A 24,868-nucleotide genomic window follows, 5' to 3' on the forward strand; every position below is an offset into this window, starting at 1 on the left:
ATCTTCCTGATATAGTAGTAGCCAGAGGATCTGGGGTGACGGAGGAACTGAAGGAAATCCACATTAGGCAGGAAATGGAGTTAGGTGGACTGATGGGACTGAAGGCTGATAAATCCCCAGGGCCAGATGGTCTGCATCCCAGGGTAGTTAAGGAAGTGGCTCTAGAAATCATGGACGCATTGGTGATAATTTTCCAATGTTCTATAGATGCAGGATCAGTTCCTGTGGATTGGAGGATAGCTAATGTTATCCCACTTTTTAAGAAGGGCAGGAGAGAGAAACAGGGAATTGTAGACCAGTTAGCCTGACATCAGTGGTGGGGAAGATGCTGGAGTCAATCATAAAAGATGAAATAGCGCCGCATTTGGGCATAACAGGATCGGTCCGAGTTAGCATGGATTTTCAAAGGGGAATTTGCTTGACTAATCTTCTGGAATTTTTTAAGGATGTAACTGGGAAAATAGACAAGGGAGACTTCATGAATGTTGTGTACCTGGACTTTCAGAATGCATTTGATAAAGTCCCACATAGGAGATAGTGGGGAAAATTAGGGCACATGGTATTGGGGGTAGAGTGATGACATAGAGAGAAAATTGGTTGGCGGACAGGAAATAAAGCGTATGGATTAACAGGTCCCTTTCAGAATGGCAGGCAGTGACTAGTGGGATAACGCAAGGCTCGCTGCTGGGACCGCAACTACCTACAGCATACATCAATGATTTAGATGAAGCAATTCAAAGTAACATTAGCAAATTTGCAGATGACACAAAGCTGGGTGAACTGTGTGGAGGGTGCTAGGAGAATGTAGGGTGGCTTGGACAGGTTGAGTGAGTGGGCAGACGCATGGCAGATGCAGGTTAATGTGGTTAATGTGAGGTTATCCACTTTGGTATCAAAAACAGGAAGGCAGATTATTATCTAAATGGTGTGAAGTAGGGAAAAGGGGAAGTTCAACGGGATCTGGGGGTCCTTGTTCATCAGTCAATGAAAGTAAGCATGCAGGTACAACAGGCAGTGAAGAATGCGAATGGCATGTTGGCCTTCATAACAAGAGGAGTTGAGTATAGGAGCAAAGAGGTCCTTCTGCAGTTGTATAGGGCCCTAGTGAGACCACGCCTGGAGTATTGTGTGCAGTTCTGGTCCCCTAATTTGAGGAAGGACATTCTTGCTATTGAGGGAGTGCTGCGTACGTTTCCAAGTTTAATTCCCGGGATGGCGGGACTGTCATATGCTGAGAGAATAGAGCAGCTGGGCTTGTATACTCTGGAGTTTAGAATGATGAGAGGGGATCTTATTGAAATAAATACGATTAATAGCGGTTTGGACATGCTAGAGGCAGGAAACATGTTCCCGATGTTGGGGGTGTCCAGAACCAGAGGCCACTGTTTAAGAATAAGGGGTAAGCCATTTAGAATGGAGATGAGGAAACACATTTTCACACAGAGAGTTGTGAGTCTGTGGAATTCTCTGCCTCAGAGAAGGCCGGTTCTCTGGATATTTTCAAGTGAGAGCTAGATAGGGCTCTAAAGGATACCAGAGTCAGGGGATATGGGGAGAAGGCAGGAAAGGGGAACTGATTGTGGATGATCAGCCATGATCACATTGAATGGTGGTGCTGGCTCGAAGGGCCGAATGGCCTACTCCTACACCTATTGTCTATTGTCTTTTGTCTATTGATCCTCCATCAAAATCAATTCAAATTCCACTTGTGTGAAACTTGTATTCATTTTTATTAAAGCAACATAATTGTTTTTAAAGGGAAGCAAGTACGACAGTCAGGAATTAGTAGCAAATGGGTTTCTTGCTGCCACGGGTTTCTTGATATAGGGCTAAGAAGCAAGCAAACAATCTCTCTACAAGAGGCCCAGGAGACCCTGACCAAATCAGATTCCGAAATCATGTCAATTCCTTCAGCTGGAATCAGAAAGGATTGGCACCAAGTAAAGGCCCTGTCTTCTCACACTTGACCTTATTAACATGCTCGGTGTTAACTACCCTTTATAGGATGGCATGGACATTGGCAAGCTAACAGCATCCTTATATCTGTCTAAAACTCTTCAGTCAGCATATGTAAACTAACTTCAGGCGGTAAGGCTATTTGCAGGTGTGATTCATTGCAATGCAGTTTTAAGCTTCTAATATAAGGGACCTAAAGAATGCAGATTGTTGTGTATATCCATGGAAAACACAACTTGAACATCTGCTGAGTCAATATGGCACCTGTGGTGAACAGAGGTTGTCCTTATGTCTTTTCATGCCTACTCTATCATTCAAAGGCATCATGGAATCAAGACTTAACCCTGCATTCCTTTTACGTCCACAATGTGTTGAACACAGTCAATGACTCAACTTCCAGAGCCAGTTATAGGGGAACTTGTTTAAAAATAAATAGTCACCCATTTAAGACAGGCATTTTTTATTTATCTCAGAGTGTTGTGGATCTTAGGAACTCTTTTCCTCCTACTCCTGCTAATCTGTATGTTTGCTTATTAATTGAAACACAAAAAATGTAAATGTTGAGCCAATATTTAGATGTAAACAAATAACTCTTTTGTGTCGGAGGGGCACCGCCAAACGAACGCTCGCTACTCACAATGGCCGTTCAGGGAATTTCAACTGAGCTCTTGTAATTTTGGATTATAGGTGGACGGGGGAGGAGAGGGTGGGGGGGGGGGGGGGGGGGGGGGGAGGGATGGGGGGGGGGGGGGGGGGGGTCAACTACTGGAAAATCAGTCTTCAACTTGTATTTATAATTATTGATGTTGACAACTAGATTTTTTTTTATTAAATCAAAATCTTTTAAATTTAGTTTTCAGCACATAACAAAGTGCAAAGTTGTCCATTTGTTACAGACAGAGTGTATGAAAAGAATAAATAAAAAACAACTTATGCCAACACATAACAAAACAACAATAAAAGAAAAATGAGATACCAAAAAGAATCCCTCCCCAGTCACTGCCAGTGAGCAATGCAAATATTAGCCTGTCACAACAATAATCCATGATAAATGAATGGGTAGACTGTTAAACTGTTAAACTGTGCTTGATGATCAAGCATTTATAAAGTCTGGAATGTATTTAAAAAAAGGTCCCCACGCTTTCTGAAACCTTCCATTTGAATGTTGAAGTGAGTACCTGACAACTAGATTTTAATCTTTTTTTTTCTTCAACCTCAACTCTTTCCCCAGTTAACTCATTCTAGGTTTCCTCTGGCACCTTCCATTCAGCCAACAAAAATATATCTATTTAGCTTCACAGACCACTTTGCCCTCTGTCCCCTCTCCCTGCTAATTCACTCCATATTCCCTCTGTTCTGTGGAGAATTGTGCTCACCAATGAATCTTGCTGCTGTATTGGCAAAAACCTTTTATTACATTTTGCCACGTTGGATGCAAATTGTAGTAAACTCACTGACAGTACTTGTCAATGTGTCATAATTGAAGTTATTGTTTGATCACAAATGTATAATTATTGATGTTATTACGTGTTAATAAGGCTGGAATTTATTGTCTGAAGAATGACATGTTTTCCTTTATGATTTACTGTATTCTCTGTGGTTTTATTGATGAATACATTTGTCGCATTGCCTCGCTTCAAGATTAATTGGGTTAGGCTGCTGAGTTTTAAATAATATATTTCATCAGACTGGTAAAAATGAATGAAATAGGACCGAAAGAACCGAGGCGGGTGGTGTGGAAGGGTGGGGGCTTTTGGGATGTTAGCAAATGATAAAAAGGTAATTGGTAATATGATTTTGTATCAGGACAACCATTCTCATCATGCCACTTTACAAGTCAGATGTCAATTCCTGGAGACAGTTAATTAATTTTACATTGTGAAATTGACTTTGGGATCCATTGACTATGATGAGACGCAGAAGTACTTCATCTGGAGCACAAGAGGCTGCATCTTTGAGCCCCGCTCTAAATCCCCAGAAGTAAATGCTCTGAATACCCACGTCAATAAAGCTGCAGGTATTAGAAACATGACTTCAATAATTAAAAAAGATATATTGTTATGACCTTGGTAGACAAAAGTGCTGGAGAAACTCAGCGGGTGCGGCAGCATCTATGGAGCAAAGGAAATAGGCAACGTTTCGGGCCAAAACACCTTCTTCAGACTGATGTAGGGTGGGGGGGGGGGGGGGGGGAGAAGAAAGGGAGAGGAGGAGTATGAGGGCTGAGGGAGAGCAGAGAAGGGGAGGAGACAATAAGGGCTACCAGAAATTGGAGGTCAATGTTCATGCCGCTGGGGTGTTATGACCTTCCCTGCTTCTGCGTTACAATTTCACAGCTTTATCCCCTCTCCTCTGTGCAGTCTGAGGAAGGTTCCTGTCACCTGTTCATTCCCTCCCTGACCTGCTGGGTTCCTCCAGCACTTTGTGTTTTGTTCAAGATTTTAGCACCTGTCATTTATTGTGTATCTTTCTGTTACGATGATGGGGTTTCAAGCTCTCTTCCCTGTCCAGCACTAAAGGAGCACTCCATTGTTAGACACCATATAACCATATAACCATATAACCATATAACAATATAACAATTACAGCACGGAAACAGGCCATCTCGCCCCCTACAAGTCCGTGCCGAACAAATTTTTTTTCCCCTTAGTCCCACCTGCCTGCACTCATACCATAACCCTCCATTCCCTTCTCATCCATATGCCTATCCAATTTATTTTTAAATGATACCAATGAACCTGCCTCCACCACTTCCACTGGAAGCTCATTCCACACCGCCACCACTCTCTGCGTAAAGAAGTTCCCCCTCATATTACCCCTAAACTTCTGTCCCTTAATTCTGAAGTCATGTCCTCTTGTTTGAATCTTCCCTATTCTCAAAGGAAAAAGCTTGTCCACATCAACTCTGTCTATCCCTCTCATCATTTTAAATACCTCTATCAGGTCCCCCCTTAACCTTCTGCGCTCCAGAGAATAAAGACCTAACTTATTCAACCTATCTCTGTAACTTAGTTGTTTGAAACCCAGGCAACATTCTAGTAAATCTCCTCTGTACTCTCTCTATTTTGTTGACACGTTAAACTATTACGCTCAACTCGGATGTAGCAAGATCCCTGCCCATATACTGTAGCACTTAGTTATCCGCATTGTTCTGGCCGACATTTGATATCAAAGTCAAGCGTAATATAATCTGCTCTTATCACATTGATGTTCAATGGTTCAATTGTGTTTTTATTGTCACATGTGTGAAGTGCAAAGGCACAGTGAAATTCATTTCTTACAAACATTCAGAAGAGTATTGCCATACCCATACACATGCCCACTTAGTAAGTGTAGAGAAATGGTCCACTGATCCCGCAAGCATGAAGCTCCATGTTCTGGTGCCACTTTCAAAGTCCAGGCCATACTCCATAGGAGCCTTTGTTTTAGAGATACAGCGCGAAACAAGCCCTTCAGCCCACTGATTCCGCACCAACCAACAAACCCCGCACACATTAACACAATCCTACACATACTAGGGACAATTTTTTACACACACATCAAGCATGTATGTCTTTGGAGTACATCTGTACACCTGTACATCTTTGGAGTGTGGGAGGAAACTGAAGATCTCAGAGAAAACCCATGCGGTCACAGGGAGAATGTACAAACTACGTACAGATAGCACCTGTGGTTGGGGTCGTGACCGGGTCTCTAGCGCTGCAAGCGCTATAAGGCAGAACTCTACCGCTGTACCATCGTGCCTCTCTGAGCTTGCTGTGCAAAAATTTGCTGAGCCACTGAGGTCATGAAATCCACACTGTCTATTATGCACTCCTTTACTAATCCCACTCAATTTTCCCCATTAGGTTCAGTGTTATTGAAAACACACAAAGCAAATGTTACTGACGGCAGTGTCTTCACTGTAACTTGCAGGTGTGGGAATCACTTTCAAACCATGGGGGAATACAATTTGTGGCCACAGTTTCTTGGTGGCCACGTGCGCGCGTGCACACACACACACACTCGAGGCTTCGGCCGTGGGCCCTGTGGATGATAAAATCGGAAGCTGACCTGGTTTTGGTGACCAACTCCGAACTCCAGCAACAGCAGCTTAGGGTCGTCCTGAATTGTGGGGCTTAAAATCAAACGGGCGGGAGCTTCAACATTGTTGGAGCCCCTCGATCCGCCTCGATGCAGAAAGATTGATTTTTAAGCTCGCGATGTAGCAATGATCCCTGCCCATATACTGTAGCACTTAGTTATCCGCATTGTTCTGGCCGACATTTGATATCAAAGTCAAGCGTAATATAATCTGCTCTTATCACATTGATGTTCAATGGTTCAATTGTGTTTTTATTGTCACATGTGTGAAGTGCAAAGGCACAGTGAAATTCATTTCTTACAAACATTCAGAAGAGTATTGCCATACCCATACACATGCCCACTTAGTAAGTGTAGAGAAATGGTCCACTGATCCCGCAAGCATGAAGCTCCATGTTCTGGTGCCACTTTCAAAGTCCAGGCCATACTCCAGTTCATAGGAGCCTTTGTTTTAGAGATACAGCACGGAAACAAGCCCTTCAGCCCACTGATTCCGCACCAACCAACGATCCCCGCACACATTAACACAATCCTACACACACTAGGGACAATTTTTTACGCACACATCAAGCCTGTATATCTGTACACCTGTACATCTTTGGAGTGTGGGAGGAAACTGAAGATCTCAGAGAAAACCCATGCGGTCACAGGGAGAATGTACAAACTACGTACAGACAGCACCTGTGGTTGGGGTCGTGACCGGGTCTCTAGCGCTGCAAGCGCTATAAGGCAGAACTCTACCGCTGTACCATCGTGCCGCCCTGAGCTTGCTGTGCAAAAATTTGCTGAGCCACTGAGGTCATGAAATCCACACTGTCTATTATGCACTCCTTTACTAATCCCACTCAATTTTCCCCATTAGGTTCAGTGTTATTGAAAACACACAAAGCAAATGTTACTGACGGCAGTGTCTTCACTGTAACTTGCAGGTGTGGAAATCACTTTCAAACCATGGGGGAATACAATTTGTGGCCACAGTTTCTTGGTGGCCACGTGCGCGCGTGCACACACACACACGCGAGGCTTCGGCCGTGGGCCTTGTGGATGATAAAATCGGAAGCTGACCTGGTTGGTGACCAACTCCGAACTCCAGCAACAGCAGCTTAGGTCGTCCTGAATTGTGGGGCTTAAAATCAACCGGTGGGAGCTTCAACATTTGGAGCCTCGATCGCCTCGATGCAGAAGATTGATTTTAAGCTGCGCTGGGCGATGAAAGGCCCCACGAACAGGCCGATTCAGCCCTTAGACAGCATCTGATACCCGCTTGAATCTTTCAAAAGATTAATAACACTTAAACAAATAAAACTGAAGTAAATAAAGGCAAACAAACGAACCAACCTTGGAGGGGGGGAAGAGAGAGAGATGGGAAAAAATACTAAATAACGTGAGTGACCACGAACGAGGGACTTGCCGGTAAAAGCCAGCCAGGAAACCCGTTTGACTGGAGCCCTTAATGACCTGACCCATTTAAATCCAATACCCGTTTAAATCTTTCCCGTCCACCAATACATCCAATAAATTCAAATGGTAATTGCACCCGCATCAGACAGCTTTAAGAAATTATCCGTGAATACCTTTAGTAATACTGGAAGGTCAAAACATAATTGGTGACACATTGTGTTAATACAATGTTAATAGATGTTTCGCCGAATTTCAAAATCCGGATTACAAAACATGGGGGGATTGTCCCCCATCTCTCAAAATATTGGAGGGACGTGCCCCCCCAGCCCCCTTGAGATTTCCGCCCATGGAACTTGAGGCACAACAGGCAGGCTTGAGGGTTCTTGCGGTGTTGTAGTAAACCAGTGTAGATTTCCTTCTCAAGCCATGTTTACATTAATCAAATAGATGAAACAAGTGGAGTATGATTGAGAGAAGCCTAGAGTTATAATGCCTTTGGATTTGCAGACAGCCTTGTCTATGGCAGTTGTCAGTCCATTAGCAAGGGCCTGTCCCACTTGGCGAATAAAAAAAAGATTGTTCATTTTTATTTGGTGATTAAAAAAAAAAGATTGTTAATTTTAATTTTTTTAATTTTTTAATTATTATTATTTTTTTAAAATTAGAAGCATATGCATATCATACTCCAAACCAATACAGACTTTGTTTAACGATTACATAATATTAGTATCTAGGGTCCCGAGGTCCCAGCTGTCACAATAACTGGGGTCCTCATTTATGAATTACATATTAACACTGCTTCTAATTGTTTATTTATATTTTTAGATAGAAAGAGAGGGAAGAAAAAAAAAGAAAAGTAATAAAAATAGCCAATTTTTAAAATATTTTTAATAAAAGCAAATAGTACAATAAACGACAAATTGGTTACAGTGTTTTTCCATAGCTTCAATTTTTAATTTTTTTTAAGAAAAAGAAATAAAAAAAGAAAAAGATAAGAGAAACTATAAACTAATAGAAAGAAAGATAGCAGGAAAGAAAGGAAATTACAAATATAAAGATTGTGGAGATAGATATAACCATATAACCATATAACCATATAACCATATAACAATTACAGCACGGAAACAGGCCATCTTGGCCCTACAAGTCCGTGCCAAACAACTCCAAGATCCGGGAGATGTTGAGTATAGTTGTTCATCCAACCCTAAACTCAAGTTTTGACTTTAATTTTGTGTTAAACTAGTTATTTTTAAAAAAAAATTCAATAAACGGAGACCATATTTTAAAAAATAGTTCTGGTTTGTCAATTAAGACAAATCTTACTTTTTCCAAATGCAAGGTCTCGGTCATTTCCCTAATCCACATTTTAATTGCCGATTTTTTCGGCGACTGCCGGCATCATTGGCTGACGTATCAGATCACCGAAAATTTTGCGGCGTGATGCAGCGTAATGTGACGTGATACGGCATGATGCGGCGTGACACGGCATGATGATATATCGATGCGCAGTGTTTTTTCAAGTATCGCAACATTTTTTGTTGTCCCCACTGGATTTTGAAATGTTCAAAATCTTTTGGCGACCCTGATATGACGCCGGCAGTCGCTGAAGTGGGACAAGACCTTAACTCAGCAGATCACTCAACATCTCTGGTGAAAAAGAATGGGTAATGTTTTGGGCCAGGACCATTCTTCAGACTGAAAATAACAAGTCCATTTTCTTCACTGCTGTGTGCTGGGACAGCAGGGCGAAGGCTGCAGATGCCAAAAGGATCAACAAACTCATCAGGAAGGCTGGCTCCATCCCGGGGGGCAGAGTTGGATTCATGGGAGGTTGTTTTGGAGGGGAGAATGCTCCTCAAACTGCGGAGCATCCTGGACCCGGTAGGCGGCGCGACTCTGGTCAGCAGCGGCCTCTGCAGCCTGTCCGCGTTTTTATTATTTTTTGTCTGTGTTTTTATGTAGTTTTTGTTATTTTATGTTGGGGTGTGTGTGTGGGGGGATGGGGGTGGGGTGGGAGGGGGGGGGAAACTTTTGAATCTCTCCCTTCACTGGAGACCCGACCTTTTCTCTCGTCGGTCTCAGTTGTCGTTGAGGCCAGCAACGAGGAGCGGCCTCCAACAGGAAGAAGCCGGGGACTCAGGTGCTATGACTCACCGTCGCCGTCGCGGAGCTGGCCGAGACCGGAGCGGGTGGAGTGGTGGAGGAGCGCTGCCGCTGCCGCTGCTGCTGCTGCTGCTGCTGCTGCTGCTGCCGATGCCGCTGCTGCTGCTGCTGCTGATGCGAAGGCTGCTGCTGCGGGTCTGCGGACGGCGGCACCGGGAGCCCGCGGATCCCTGGAGGGAGACCGCTTTTCGGGGCTCCTGCAATGGCGACTTCTCCCGCCCGAGTTGCGGGGTTGAAGAGCTCCTGGAGCGGGGCCTAACACCACTGCCCCGCGCGGCTTGGAATGGCCGCGGGACTCTGCGAGCGCACACCGGGGTCTCCAACACCAAGACCCGGTGTGCGACCTCGCATCACCCGGCGTGGCTTTAATGGCCATGGGACAATCGCCATCGCCATCGCCAGCCGGGGGCTTTGACTTTGACTCTGACATTGGGGTGGGGGGGAGAGTGCAGTGGAGAGATAAGTTTTTTTGGCCTTCCATCACAGCTATGTGATGGATGTTTTATGTAAAATGTAATTATGTTGTGTCTTGGGTCTATTTGTGTGTAATGTATGGCTGCAGAAACGGCATTTCATTTGGACCTCCAGGGGTCCAAATGACAATTAATTAGACTATTGACTATTGACAATACAACTCACCTCCTCCATGACACACTGGTCAACCTGAGGAGTACCTTCTGCAACAGACCGGTTCCACCAAGATGCAGGGCAGAACACCACAGGAGATCCTTCTTCCCTGTGACTATCAAACTGTACAACGCCTCCCCCTTCTGTCGTGGGGTATACTGAGACTGACTCCCCCCCACCTCCCCCATCCCCTCAGTCTTTATACATCCCCAAAGCCTTTTCACTCATTACTTTAATTCATGTTTCATGCATTTTGTGTTGGCAGACATTAATTTCCCTCCTGGGATAAATAAAGTTCTATCGTATCGTATTGTAAATGACTATTAAGGGTTTGGACACGTTAGACGCAGGAAACATGTCCCTGATGTTGGGGAAGTCCAGAACCAGGGGCCACAGTTTAAGAATAAGGGGTAAGCCATTTAGAACGGAGATGAGGGAAAACTTTTTCACACATAGGGTTCTGAATCTGTGGAATTATCTGCCTCAGAAAGCAGTGGAGGCCAATTCTCTGTATGCTTTCAAGAGAGAGTTGGATAGAGCTCTTAAAGATAGCGGAGTCAGGGAATATGATGAGAAGGCAGGAACGGGGTACTGAATGTGGATGAGCAGCCATGATCACAGTGAATTGGCGTTGCTGGCTCGTAGGGCCAAATGGCCTCCTCCCGCATCTATTGTCTATTGTTTATTATATTGCATCGCAGTGGGTGAGGGGGGGAATGAAGAGCTGGATGCGAGAAAAGACCAGAACCACTCAGGGTCAGCTACAAATGACCTCAGGCAGGGAAGTGCTTGGTAGGTCCATTGTTGGCTAGAGATTGTGTGACCTCAAAGGAAACAATGGAGAACTGTGGAACTGGTAAAATGATTAGGATGGAGTAAAGGGGCAAGGAAGAAGGAGGGAGAGGAGTGGAGTGTCAGATGAAGTTACTTAAAATTATAGAATTCAATGTGCATACCACTAGGTTGTAAACTATCCAAGCAAAATATGTGGTGCTGTTCCTTCAATTTTTGTGTGGCCTCACTCTGGAAATGGAGGGGTCTCAGCACAGAAAGGCCAGTATGGGAATGAGAAGGGGAGTTAAACTGATTGGCAACCAGGAGATCCCATAGGCCTAAGAGAAACAATCGTAAGGTTTCAGCAAAACGGTCGCCGAATCTCCATTTGGACTTGCCGATGTACAGGAGCCCATATTGGGAACACCGATATGGTACGATGTGAAATGATAGAACTTTATTAATCCCAGGAGGGAAATTGATCTGCCAACAGTCATTAAAACAGTCATGCACGGACCTTTACACCTTTGGGTTGTGGAAGGAAACGAGTGTACCCAGGGGAAACACACACACCACAGGGAGAATGTGCAAATTTCAATAGAGGTTGGGCTTGAACCAGGGTTACTGGAGCTGTGAGGCAGAAATTCTAATCATGCTCAGCCACTGTGTTGCCTCTGTGAAATTTTACTAATGGGCCTGTCCCACCTAGGCGATTTTTCAGCGGAATGCCGCCTACTGTCAAGTTGCAGGCAGTCGCCTGAAAAACCGGGAACTGCAACGGCAACTGGCAGAGTGGAACACACACACACACACACACACACACACACACACACACACACATCGCAAAGACGGGGGCCAGGGCAAGCGGGGGAGCGCTGTCTGAAATTCACACGGTGCAAAGCCAAGATGAAACAGACACACACTGCAATGAACAGGAAGGTTGGTGCTGTAATCAAGATGGCTAGCACATTGTACGGTAAGTCCTTTAAAAGATGGAGGCAGATGAGAGAGAAAGGGGGAGGGGGAGAGAAGGAGTGGAGACAACTTTTAAGAAGCCAGGCAACTTTTAATAAGCCAGAGATTGCCGGTGGGTTATCCTTGGTTCTGAAAACTCCTGCTTAAGATTTTTTCCCCAATGCGCCAATGAAAATGACCGGTCAGCAAAGGCGATTAACTAAAGCTACCTACACCTACCTCAACTACCTACAACTACATGGCAACCCCACTACAACTGCACCTATGTCTAAAGGATTATTGATTATCTTCATGGCAACCAATTTTTGGTTGCAGAAAATTTTTCAACATGTTGAAAAATTTGCGGTGACCATACTGAGGCCGTGACTAGTTCCCAGAATGCGGGAACTCCTCGTGACCATCAAGGAGACTCACCAGAAACCAACAGCGAACACGTGGCGAACATGTGGCGACCATGTGGCGAGCCTCCTGCACTCGCCTAAATAGTCGCGTAAGTGGGACAGGCCCGTAATGAATTTCTGTGAAATATTTTGATACATCTGTGTTACATTCAGGCTGCTATAATATTGGTGTTCGACACAAAGAGCTGGAGTAACTCAGCAAGTCAGGCAGCATCTCTGGAAAAAAAGGAATAGGTGATGTTTCGGGTCGAGACCCTTCCTCAGACTCAACTCGAAATGTCACCTATTCCATTTTCTTCAGAGATGCTGCCTGACTCGCTGAGTTACTCCAGCTTTTTGTGTCTATCTTTGGTTTAAACCAGCATCTGCTGTTCCTTCCTACACATAGTACTGGTGTTGTTGTATTCAAATAGTTATCAAGATGTTTAAGTAACCATTGGGGTGGAAGATTGCAACCTTCACGTGGTCCGCCCTGTTTCGACTAATGCAATCAACTAGACGTGCACAAACAGAAGATCAAATAGAACAAGTTGTCCTACAACTTTAAGCGGTGCATGCCACACGAAAGAAGAAGAAGTAACCATTAAGAGTGTGGAATGTGTAAGTCATGTTGATAAATGTTGTACGCACAAATGTCTCTGCCCTCTGCTATGTTTTGTATCACCCATCGAACATGAATTGAGAATTCAAAGTTGTCAGCAGAGTCACCTCCAGCTCAGTTGGTAAGATGCCCTATGTGGAAACAGGATTGGGGGATGTAATCTGTATGGGCTAAAGAGATATGGGTGTTATAGTTGACAAAAATGCTCGTGGCATTGATGGAGATATCAGCCAAATGTCTTCTTCCTGATTGCCTTCCTGATTTCCTGTTGGTAATGAGTGTATGGCTGTCCGGCAAGGAAAATACTTAAAACTCGTCTGTGACCCAATTGTGAAACTGCCTGCCAGCAATCACTACCTAGACTCCATTCCCACCTCCACCCATCTTCCAAAGTGTAGCTCAGTACCAGAAGTGATGGCATAATAAATCGGTGAGTTGTTTCAATAAGTCAGAATATTTGAAATGGCTTTGAACATTTTTAAAAAACATTTTCTATAAATATACATTTTATTTAAAATATGGTGGTAACAGCATTCTTTGGTGTGGCAGCCGAGAGTTACAACAACAGCGTCTTTCTAGGGCTTCTGTTCTAAGGGAGGTTTCACTGAGTCTCCTTCATAATGAAGACATTAAAAGGTGGACTTTCACGGAATACTGCGGTTCAAATTGAATGCCGGAGGATTTGGCTTGTAAAAGTTGAGTTTGCTTTTCTAAAAAGGCACACTTTTTTCTCGAATCTCCAAAGGAATGGCAACAAGCTTTTGGCATTTTAAACAGATGGAAACTATTATGGCAGGAGTTTTAATAAAAATGTGCTTTAAAGAATGCTTTTAAATATTTATTAGACCGATCCTCTAAAGCCAAAACATATCTGTACTCGAAACAAAAACTGTAGTGATATAGACTTAAACTTCCATGGAAGTTCCATGGAATAGTAAGGGGTCACCAGTTTTTAATCACGAGTTAATGACTAGAAATCAACCTACATGTCTGTGTAAATGATTTGCTGAATTCTAACATCTTTGGAGAAACTGGCAAAGGGTCCTGGCCCAAAGCATCACCTATCCATGTTCTCCTGAGATGCTGCCTGACTCGCTAAGTTACATTAGCACTTTGTGGCAAATCTCTTGTTTGCCTTATGGATTAGAACTTGTTGCTTGGATGCCTTGTCTTTGCATAAAGTCCTTGAGCAAGTTGGACTGGTGGCAGGAGTGATAACAGATTCTGTGGCCTTGATTGTGGAACTGAAACCCTGTGGAATGTTATTTTTAATGAAGTACATTAGCTCACTTCTTGTTATTGAAAGAGCATCAGTGCCCAGAAGTGAGAATTTTTTTTTCTATTTATTAAATCTTGTCAAATTCTCATGTCGTACATATTGCATCTTTTAGTTACCCATTGAAGTATCATTCTATACTTGATACAATCCTGTCATTTAAGTCACCAAAATGATCAGTATTTTTTTTCCCTGAAGTGGAATTACTTTCATTTAAACAGCTACATAATTAGAGATGTCGCTGCTTTGAGTCTATTATCCAATTAGCAAGAGAAAAACAAACACATTGGCTTAAATAACTATTGCTTTGGTGCTGGAAATACATCTGCCCACAAAATATTGGGAAAGCCAAATTAACTGTCTCTTGCTCCCAGAATTAAATACATTTCCTGCTCACCAGTTCTAATTTCCTGAAATGGAACCAGATTTGGCAAGTTTTTGTTTATTGGCTGCAGGACCCCCAGTAGGACCAAAAACAAGACCTGTCAAAGGGCGGATGAGCTCCTAGCGTGCCAACGGCCATCCACACTTCTGTAGAAGTTGCGATCACTGTCGTACAATTGTAAGGCACCGTGCCCATTGATGTTTCCAACAATGATGATGATGATGATGATGCATCAGTGCCATGTTGGGAACGGAGATGAGCTTCCAACACAAGACATTGCTGAGGCTGTATCTTTTTACATCAGTAACAATATCTGAGCATGTTTCCAAATCAACTACACTGGTTGTAAAATGCTTTAGGAAATCCTGAAAGGGACCAGTATACAGCTATCATCTATCATATCATATCATATCATATATCATATCATCATATCATGTCCTTATCTATCTATCTATCTATCTATCTATCTATCTATCTATCTATCTATCTATCTATCTATCTATCTATCTATCTATCTATCTATCTATCTATAAAACTGTGTGCCTGTCGCCTTAATGTGAGTGTGACTCCGTAGCCCCCCACACCCCCCCCCCGCCCCCCGCAAACGCCGTTGGGGGAAACAGACCTAACGGGTCGGCACTTGGTCTAGTTATTATATAAAAGTCTGTGGCTGCCGCCTGCCGACCGTTTGTCCGGCTGCCGGCTGCCTTTCTTCATTTTGATTCTTTTCCATCGTGTGATGTCACAATGCCCAATGCTCACAGATGTCCAATCGGACTTTCATCCTTTGATTTACTGCAACTCCGAAACCAGACGCAGAATCGCCGACATCTTTTCCATTTCGGTAGAGATTTCACTTTTCTTTCTAAGTATCCGCTTCTCATTACATTTTGTCGTGTTTAAGTACACGTTTTTAATCAAATCCTTCTCCCCCCCCCAATATTTCAAAAATAAACTGGCTTCTCACCCATATAAGCAGCACCAGCCCCAGCCCCTGGTGAACGTTCCATCGTGTGATGTCACAATGCCCAATGCTCAAAGACATTCTTGCCATAGAGGGAGTACAGAGAAGGTTCACCAGACTGATTCCTGGGATGTCAGGACTTTCATATGAAGAAAGACTGGATAGACTCGGCCTGTACTCGTTAGATTTTAGAAGATTGAGCGGGGATCTTATAGAAACGTACAAAATTCTTAAGTGGTTGGACAGGCTAGATGCAGGAAGATTGTTCCAGATGTTGGGGAAGTCCAGTACAAGGGGTCACAGTTTAAGGATAAGGGGGAAATCATTTAGGACCGAGATGAGAAAAACATTTTTCACACAGAGAATGGTGAATCTCTGGAATTCACTGGCACAGAAGGTAGTTGAGGCCAGTTCATTGGCTATATTTAAGAGGGAGTTAGATGTGGCCCTTGTGGCTAAAGGGATAAGAGGGTATGGAGAGAAGGCAGGTACAGGATACTGAGTTGGATGATCAGCCATGATCATATTGAATGGTGGCGCAGGCTCAAAGGGCCGAAAGGCCTACTCCTGCACTTAATTTCTATGTTTCTATGTTTCCCTCTCCTCACCCCGCTCCCTCTACCACCCATCCCTCTCTCCCCACACCCCCTTCCTCTCTACCCCACCCCCTTCCCTCTCTCTCCCCCCCCTTCCCCCTCCCCCTCTCCCCTCTTCCACCACTCCCCCTACCCCTCCCTTCCACTCACTTTCTCCCCCTTACCCCTCCCTCTCCCCACCCCCCACCTCTCTCTTCCCCCTCCCTTCCCTCTCTCTCCCCCACCCCTTCCTCCTACCCCTCTCCCTCCACCACTCCCCCCCCACCACCTCCCGCTCTCTTCCCCTCCCTCTCTCCCCTCTCTCCCCCACCCCTTCCTCCTACCCCTCCTGTTCTCCTCTCTCCACCACTCCCCCGTCCCTCTCCCTCTCCTCCCTCCCTCCTCCTCCCCCACTCCCTCCCTCCCCTCTACCCCTCCTCCTACCCCTCCCCCCTCCCCTCTCTTCCTCTCTCTCCCCCCATTCTCCCCTCCTCCCCCTCCCTCCCCTTCTTCCCCTCCTCACCCCCCCCTCTTCTCTCCCCTCCCCCTCCTCTCCCTCTCTCCCCCCCCCCTTCCCTCTCTCCCCCCCCTCCCCCCCTTCCCCCTCCCCCCGCCCCCCCTCCCCCCCTCCCTCTGTCCCTCCCGCTTTCTCATTATTGTCGGTCCATCACTCCCCCACTAACCCGCTACCCCCCTCCCCCCTCTCCACTCTTCCCCTTCTCCCCCCCCCCAAAATCCCCCCCCCTTGCTCCCCCTCCCCCTCCCTCCACTCTCCCTCCCCACTCTTTCCCCCCTCTCCCCCCCCCCCCCCCTCTCTCCCCTCTCCTACTCCTTCCCCCCCTCTTCATCTCTCCCCCCCCCACACTCTCTCTCCATCTCTCCTCTCCCCTCCCCCTCTCTCCTCCCCCCTCTCCCGCTCTCCTTTCTCTCCAAAATCGGTCCCGTTTCGTCCTCCTCCTCTCCCCTCCCTCCCCTCCCCCCACCCGTGTGTTTGGGGGGTGGTTACGCTTAGTGTGAAGCCGCAACCTCCCCCCCCCCGCAAACGCCGGTGGGGAATCAGACCCAACGGGTCTGCACTTGGTCTAGTATAACTATAAAACTCTGATCTTGTATGTGGATGTGTGTGTGTGTGTGTGTGTGTGTGTGTGTGTGTGTGGTGTGTGTGTGTGTGTGTGTGTGTGTGTGTGTGTGTGTGTGTGTGTGTGTGTGTGTGTGTGTGTGTGCGTGCGTGTGTGCGTGCGTGCATGTGTGTGTGTGTGTGTGTGTGTATTTAATTGTGTGTTGTCACATCTTCTTGAACAAATGATGTGTTGTTTTTACATATTCGGGTAGAGATTTACCCCTTGGAGTCTGAAATCGCCTTATCTGAAAATGTTGTGGTTAATTTCTTCAGTTATTAATGAAAATCTTCACAAATCTGATCAAACTTTGAAAACAAAAAGTCTTGTTTTTCGCTGATTACATCACAATGGATCTACCTGCCTGCCGTCTGTTCGCGCTGCGTGTGACTCGCCCACTCGCACCTCGGCTCGGATCAGGCCCTGTACCCGAGAGTTTGGTTGATGCCCGTTCGCGCCTCTGCTCGGGTCGGACCGGGCCTCCCCCTCTCTCTCTCCCCCATCTCTCTCTACCCCCGCTCCCTCTCTCTCTCCACCACCCTCTCTCCCCCCCCCCCCTCTCTCTCCCCCCCTCTCTCCCCCCCTCCCTCCCCCTCTCTCCCCCCCTTCTCCCCCACCACCTCTCCCTCCTGCACCCCGTTATTCAAAAGCCGCTCGTCGCTCCCCTGCTCCCTCGTTCAAAACTCTGCCGGAGATGAATCTGCCCCCCCCCTCCTACTACCTCCTCTCCCTCCCCCAGTCTCTCTCCCCTTCCTCCCCTCTCTCCCCCCTTCCCCTCTCCCCTCAACCCCCCCCTCTCACCCCCCTCTACCCCCCCCTCCTCCCCACTTCCTCCCCTCCTCTCCTCCCCCCCCCCCACCCCCATCATCCCCCTATCCCCACCAACCCCCTACTCCCACCCACCCCCCCCCCCCCTTTATTCTCGACTCATTACTGACTAAAAGTCTAAAAATGTCAAAAGAATTTGAAATTAAAACAACCAGCTTCAACTGATGCAGTCACACAATGGCTCGGCGAGTAGTGATCAGGAGGACCATGCCTCCAGGGGGGCTATGGTTAGGGAACTGGTGCATTGGGGGAGCAGACCCAATGGGTCTGCACTTGGTCTAGTCTATAAATATTACTAAAATTCTCATCTTGACCACTTCCTGTCTGCGTTGTAATTAAATTTGCACAAAAACGATCCCCCACAGTGTTACGATTTTTCACCACCTTGTTCACCATTCTCTGCTGCAAGTCAAATAGGTTTTATTCCGATTGGTGAAATAGTACAAAAGTTATGAAGGTTTTGAAAGTTCCCCTACCCCTACCCCAGCCCCCTCCCCCAGCCCCCTCCCCCACATGCCCCCCACACCCCCCCTCCCCCACACACACACACCCTCCCCCACCCCCTCATCCTGCACCCCCCCCCACATCTGCCCTCCCCCACCCCCCTCCACCACACCCTCCACATCCCCCCTCCCCCCACCCCCTCACATCACCCCCCCCCCCCACCCCTCATCCTGCACCCCCCCTCCCCACATCTGCCCCCCCCCCACACACCCCCCCCCCCCCCCCTCATCCTGCACCCCCCCCCTCCCCCACATCTGCCCTCCCCCACACCCCTCCACATCCCCCCTCCCCCCCCCTCCCCCACCCCACCCAGTTACCCCTCCCCCAACCCCCCTCCCGTAACCCCCCCCTTAGACAGTTACCAGCTATGACATCACAATGCCCTACCAGCTACATTGTTGCTATCCCAGAACACTGAGTCCTTCACAGCAAATGTCCTTCAGGGTAAGAATCTGCCAGCCTAACGCAGCACAGCAAAGCTTAATGATTAGATTTTGATAACAAAAGATGGCCTTGTCGGTGGCACCTACATCACTTTAAATCTTAGTGCAATTGCATTTGTTTTGGTATAAAATGAGGAAGGGTGAAAGAATGAGCCATACAGCACAGTTGGTGGCTATGGGTAAGTGGTGGAATATTACATTGAGGACCAATACCTCAACAGTGGAACAGGCAGAAGATGATAGCTGACTTTAGTGGAGCATCACAACGGCTGAGAAGGTGGATGAAGGCTGCAGCAGAAAATGATTGTATTGGATTCCATGCCATTGGATTCTGACCCAGGTCTGTCAAGGACCGTGTGGTGGCTGTCTGTGCACCAGTCTCCCCACATTAAACAAAGTCATGCACAGGCGTCCATCATGAGAGGACCGTCATACTCATTTCGAGTGACTGCAGATGATGACGATTACATTGGGGGAACGAGTTGCGTTGGGAGAATGGATGAGTGGTGGAATTTTACATTGGGGAATGGGTTGTGTTGGGGGACCAGGCCTCCCATGGTGGCTATGGGTGAGTGGTCGAATATTGCATTAATAATGAGGCGACATGAGCAGCCCCTGAGCAGTTGGGGGCTATGGGTTGGTGGTGCAATATTGCGTTGGGGGAACTGTAGATTGGTTACATTACTTACTAACCAATGTAGTGTTTTATTAATATGAGCTCCACCTACTACTACACCATTCATATTATCGCAACCCGACATGTGCTGTTAGTTGGTGATGGACAGATGAAGACTTTGTTCAGGTTCTTCTCAGGTTGTTGGCGTAGGAGAGAGAATGTGGAAAAGAACGATGGGGTGGGACAATGCCTGGTAGTTGATAGATAAATGCAGGTGAGGGAAGGGGATTGATTGCAGATGGGTGGAGTAAATGACAAAAGCTAGATGTGAAAAGGGGACAAAAGTGTGTCAGAAAGTTGTAAAGGGATACAGTTTACATTCAGTAGTTAATGTAAATAAACATCTGGTCTGCAAACGCTTAAGCTGTTTCTCAATGTAGGCTGGATCCAAGTGGGTGCGCGGTGGGACCGACATCGCAACGGCCTCTGCAGTCCGTCTGTCATTTTAATTTTTTTTGCCCCATTGAGGGTAGAGTGTGTAGTGGGTTTTTGACTGTGTATGTGTGGGGGATGTGGGGGTGAGTGGGGGAAACTTTTAAATCTCTTCCCTGTACAGGGACCCGACCTTTTCCCTGTCGGGTCTCCATTGCCGTTGGTGCCTAGCGCCGTGGAGCGGCCTCCAACCGGAACGACAGCTCAAGTCACGGAGCCGGTGGAGCTGTGGACCTACCATCGTGGAGCTGGCCGGCTTCAGAGCGTGGAGAGCTGCGGTGGCGCGTGGCTGCGACCCGACTCTGGTGGATGGTGACACCGGGAGCTCGCGGGTCCCCGGTGGGAGACTGCTTTGCGGGGCACCGGCAACGGCGACTTCTCCCGCCCGAATTGCAGGGTTGAGAGTGACCTGGAGCGGGGCCCTACATCGCCCGGCGCGGTTTTAACGACTGCGGGACTTGCTAACGCCCGCCGGGGGCTGCAACATCAAGACCCGGAGCAGGGTCTTACATCGCCCGGCGCGGCTTTAAATGGCCGCAGACTTGCTAGCGCCCGCCGGGGGCTTTGACTTTGACTTTGACTTCGGGAGAGGAATGGAGAGCAGGGGAGAGACAAGACTTTGCCTTCCATCACAGTGAGGAGGAGATTCACTGAGATGGATGTTTGTGTAAATTGTGTTGGTGTGTGTCTTGGTTCTTTTCTTGTATGACTGCAGAAACCAAATTTCGTTTGAACCTCATGTGATACAATAAATGCTATTGTATTGTATTGTATTGTATTGTATTGTATTGTATTGTATTGTATTGTATGACAGTGCAATAATCAAAAATGCTTTCTTACATCTGACATTGTAAGCGAAACATGGAGAAGTGACCTCACCTGAGGCCCCAGAAGTTTGATTTACAGTGGCCCAGCAATTTATTCCCAAACAAACACAGAGGCGACCCGGTGGAACAGCGGTGGAGTTGCAGCCTTACAGCACCAGAGATCCGGGTTGACTCCTGGCTACTGGTGCTTGACTGTACGGAGTTTGTACATTCTCCCCGTGACCTGCGTGTGTTTTTTGCAAGAACTTCGGTTTCCTCACGCACTCCAAAGATGTCCAGGTTTGTAGGTTAATCGGACTGGTATGAATGTATAAATCGTCCCTAGTGTAGGATAGTAGTAATGTGCAGGGATCACTGAACGATGCAAACTCTGAAGGGCCTGTTTCCGCACTGTATCTTTAAACTAAACTAAACTAAATAGTGCTGTGCAGTATTTTGCACATTGCAAGGTGCTTTAAGGGTAATGAGAACAATTCTCTTTTTAATTTCCAGTGGGTTTATGAGCCCAGTCCCATTAATCATACATAAGACTCCTACATGCCATGTCACACACAAAATTCATCAGCACTAAGAATTTTAACCGGTCTGAAGATCAAAAGATCTTTACTCCCAGAACAGCCAGGGGCGGCACAGTGGCACAGCTGCTGCCATGCAGCACCAAAGACCTGACTGCGGGTCCGGAGTTTGTACGTTCTTCCCGTTACCGTGTGGGGTTTCTCCGAGGGCTCCGGTTTCTGCCCACAATCCAAAGACGTACAGGTTTGTAGGTTAATTTGATTTGGTAAAATTGTAAATTGTCCCTACTGTGTAGAATAGTGCTATTGTATGGGGTGATCACTGGATTCTTGGACTCGGTGGCTGAAGTGCTTGTTTCTCTAAAGTAAAGTCTAAAGTTATATGAACCCCATTTTGGATCCATGTTATTTAAGGCATCTTCTCTCAGGCAGTATTCCCCATTTATAGCAAGATCCGTGACCCCCCTACAACCTCAAACACAGACTCACACACATACCTGGACTGCTTTTCCCATGGAGATCAGAGTCAGGGTCAATATTATCAGGACCATTCTTGGCTGTTATGACTAATCTAAGGATCGTGCTGCATTAGGAATGCCACCCATACTCAAGGAAAAAAACGATTTCATCTGTGGTCTAAAGGAATGGGAAGAGTGGGGATGGGCATTTGTCCGCATTACCCGAACTGCGGCTGCTCAGAGACTGCAGACCTGACTGTGGCCGCGCGCGACTAGTTCCCAGAATGCGGGAACTCCTCGCGACCATGAAGGAGACTCACCAGAGACCAGCAGCGAACATGTGGCGACCATGTGGCGAGTGCAGAGTCTCCTGCACTCGCTAAAAAAGTCGCCTAAGTAGGACAGGCCCATTATTCTCACTAATCGCCTTGGTGTTCCTTCCTCTGGAAGCCCTCACTTTCCTTCTGAGGCTTCTTTGATGATCATGACTTTTGTTAGGCCCATTTTTTGCAAAACCCTCTGACCCCTTGAGAGCTCGCTCTCTCTCCCTCTCCCTCTCTCTGTGTCCCTCTTCCCCCTCTCCCTCTCCCTCCCTCTCCCCTCCCCTCCTCTCCCTCTCTCCATCCCTCTCTCCATTCCTCCCTTTCTCTCTCCCCTCTCCCCCTCCCTTCATCCCTCTCTCCCTCCCCCTCTCCCTTCCCCCCCCTTCCCCTCTCCCTCTCTCCCTCCTCCCTCTCCCTCTCTCTCCCTCTCCCTCTCCCTCCCTCTCCCTCCCCTCTCCCTCTCCCTCTCTCACACACACCATCCTTGCCTTTGCAGTGTATTTTAATTCAGCAGCAATAATTCTCTTTTACTGGAAGAGTGGATTCCAAACATCATACCTGTAAAGCTAACTGCGAGTAACTGTGGGAGCCTTCAGCTCATCGATACAGAACAGAGAACTGAAACCAACACTGTCACTGAAAACCAACTGCACCCTTCTTGCAACCTCACAATGGTAAACCTCCATTTTCTATGTTTCTATGTTTCTATGTTTGTGTAACTATGACAACCAGCCTCATGAAAACCCACAATGTTGTTTTTATTCCACTAAGTAATAGCAATACAATTTCTAGCCCAGTGTTTTTGTTCGCAATGATTCTTGAAAGTATAGAATCAAGGTACTTTTTAAGGAATACTTTTTTAAGGAATATTTTTAAGGAATCTTTCTGAACAGACCTGACCTTCTTTCAGAACCCTGGGATTGGAGTGGTGTTTTGGTCATGGAAAGGAAAGAGGTCATTCGCAGCATTGAGACTGAAGCAGCCTTTTTGAAGAACAATCCAATTTAGCCAACTGCCCTACTCTTCAAAATCGCACAGTCACAACCAGATTCCTCAGCCCACCAAGGTTGGCCCATTTACACCAATACCATTTATTTACTCACCCATATTTCCATCAGCTCCCTCCAGATTTTACCTCACACCTATACAACTATGCCCCGGTCCCACCTAGGAAACCTGAACGGAAACCTATGGAGACTTTGCGCCCCACCCAAGGTTTCCGTGCTGTTCCCGGAGGTTCCCGGAGGTTTTTGTCAGTCTCCCTAATGGTCGAAAGTGGTTTCTGCTTCTTCTATGTTCCGGCGATTATTTAAAACAAATTCAAAACCGGCCGCAACTAAAAATAGGTTGCCGTTTAAAAAATCGGTCATTTTTTAATCGAAGCCGGTTGCGATGCAAGTTGAAGGTGGTTGCCGGAGGTTGCAGGTAGACCTTCCACTACCTGCAACTTCCGGCAACCACCTTTAACTAGCATCGCAACCGGCTTCAACTAAAAAATTACCGATTTTTTAAACGGCAACCTATTTTTAGTCGCGGCCGGTTTTGAATTTTTTTTTAAATAATCGCCGGAACATAGAAGAAGCGGAAACCTTCGGGAACCGCACGGAAACCTTGGGTGCGGCGCAAAGTCTCCAGAGGTTTCCGTTCAGGTTTCCTTAATGGGACAGGGTCATAAGAGAAATTTACAGCAGCCAATTAACTTACCAACCATTGGGATGTGAGAGGAAGTTCTCGAAGCTAGAGGAAGGTTTAGGTTTAGTTTATTACTATTACATGTGTTGAGGTACAGTGAAAAGATATGTTTTGCATCCTATTCAAACAGATTATGGTTCAATAGTTCAATGGTGATTTATTGTCACATGCAAACACACAGTGGTATTCTTTTTATTACAGAATTAAGTAATTACCTTACCTAAGCACAATCTCTGATTAGCAAAGTGTACAGAAATAAGTAACTGAGACTGCATGCAAGAGGCGCCACGTTTTGGTGCCATTTTCAAAGTCCAGTCAGCGCTCCAGATCTTTTGAGCAGTTCCCCAATCCAGGGAAGCCCCAGGTTTCTGCAGGGCCTCCAGCCATTGCTTTCCTTGTTTATCTGGATCATCCTGTGAACTGACGTCCCTCTCCTCGCCCATCCACCTTTGAGCCCCAGGGGTGCCTCCCGCAGCAGATGTTGAGTGCACAGAGGGCAAGATCCCGGTTCACTGAGAATCGATTCTGTAAAGATCATGTCCACAATGTCTCCGGATGCATGGAATTTACACCGTGAATTGAGGAGTAGTTTCTCAGCTATCTGAAGGAGTTAGTTGAGGAGGACTGGTAATGACTGTCAATGTGACAGATTGCAGGGATCCTCTCTGCAGTATTCTTTCTATCAGTAAGCTGCTGACGAAGCTTTGTCTTTGCAGATCCATTGTATTAACTCTTTGACTGAGTCTGCGTAGTTTCTCGAGGAATGGCTCTGCGATGTAATAAGGTCTTGTACAAGTTATTTCAATATGAAAAATGAAGGGGAAAAAATTGAATTTTAATTTTTTAATAGATCCATTTTCCCGCTTAGCTG

The sequence above is a fragment of the Leucoraja erinacea genome, chromosome 4 (assembly GCF_028641065.1).
Source record: "Leucoraja erinacea ecotype New England chromosome 4, Leri_hhj_1, whole genome shotgun sequence".
In the NCBI taxonomy this organism is placed as follows: Eukaryota; Metazoa; Chordata; class Chondrichthyes; order Rajiformes; family Rajidae; genus Leucoraja; species Leucoraja erinaceus.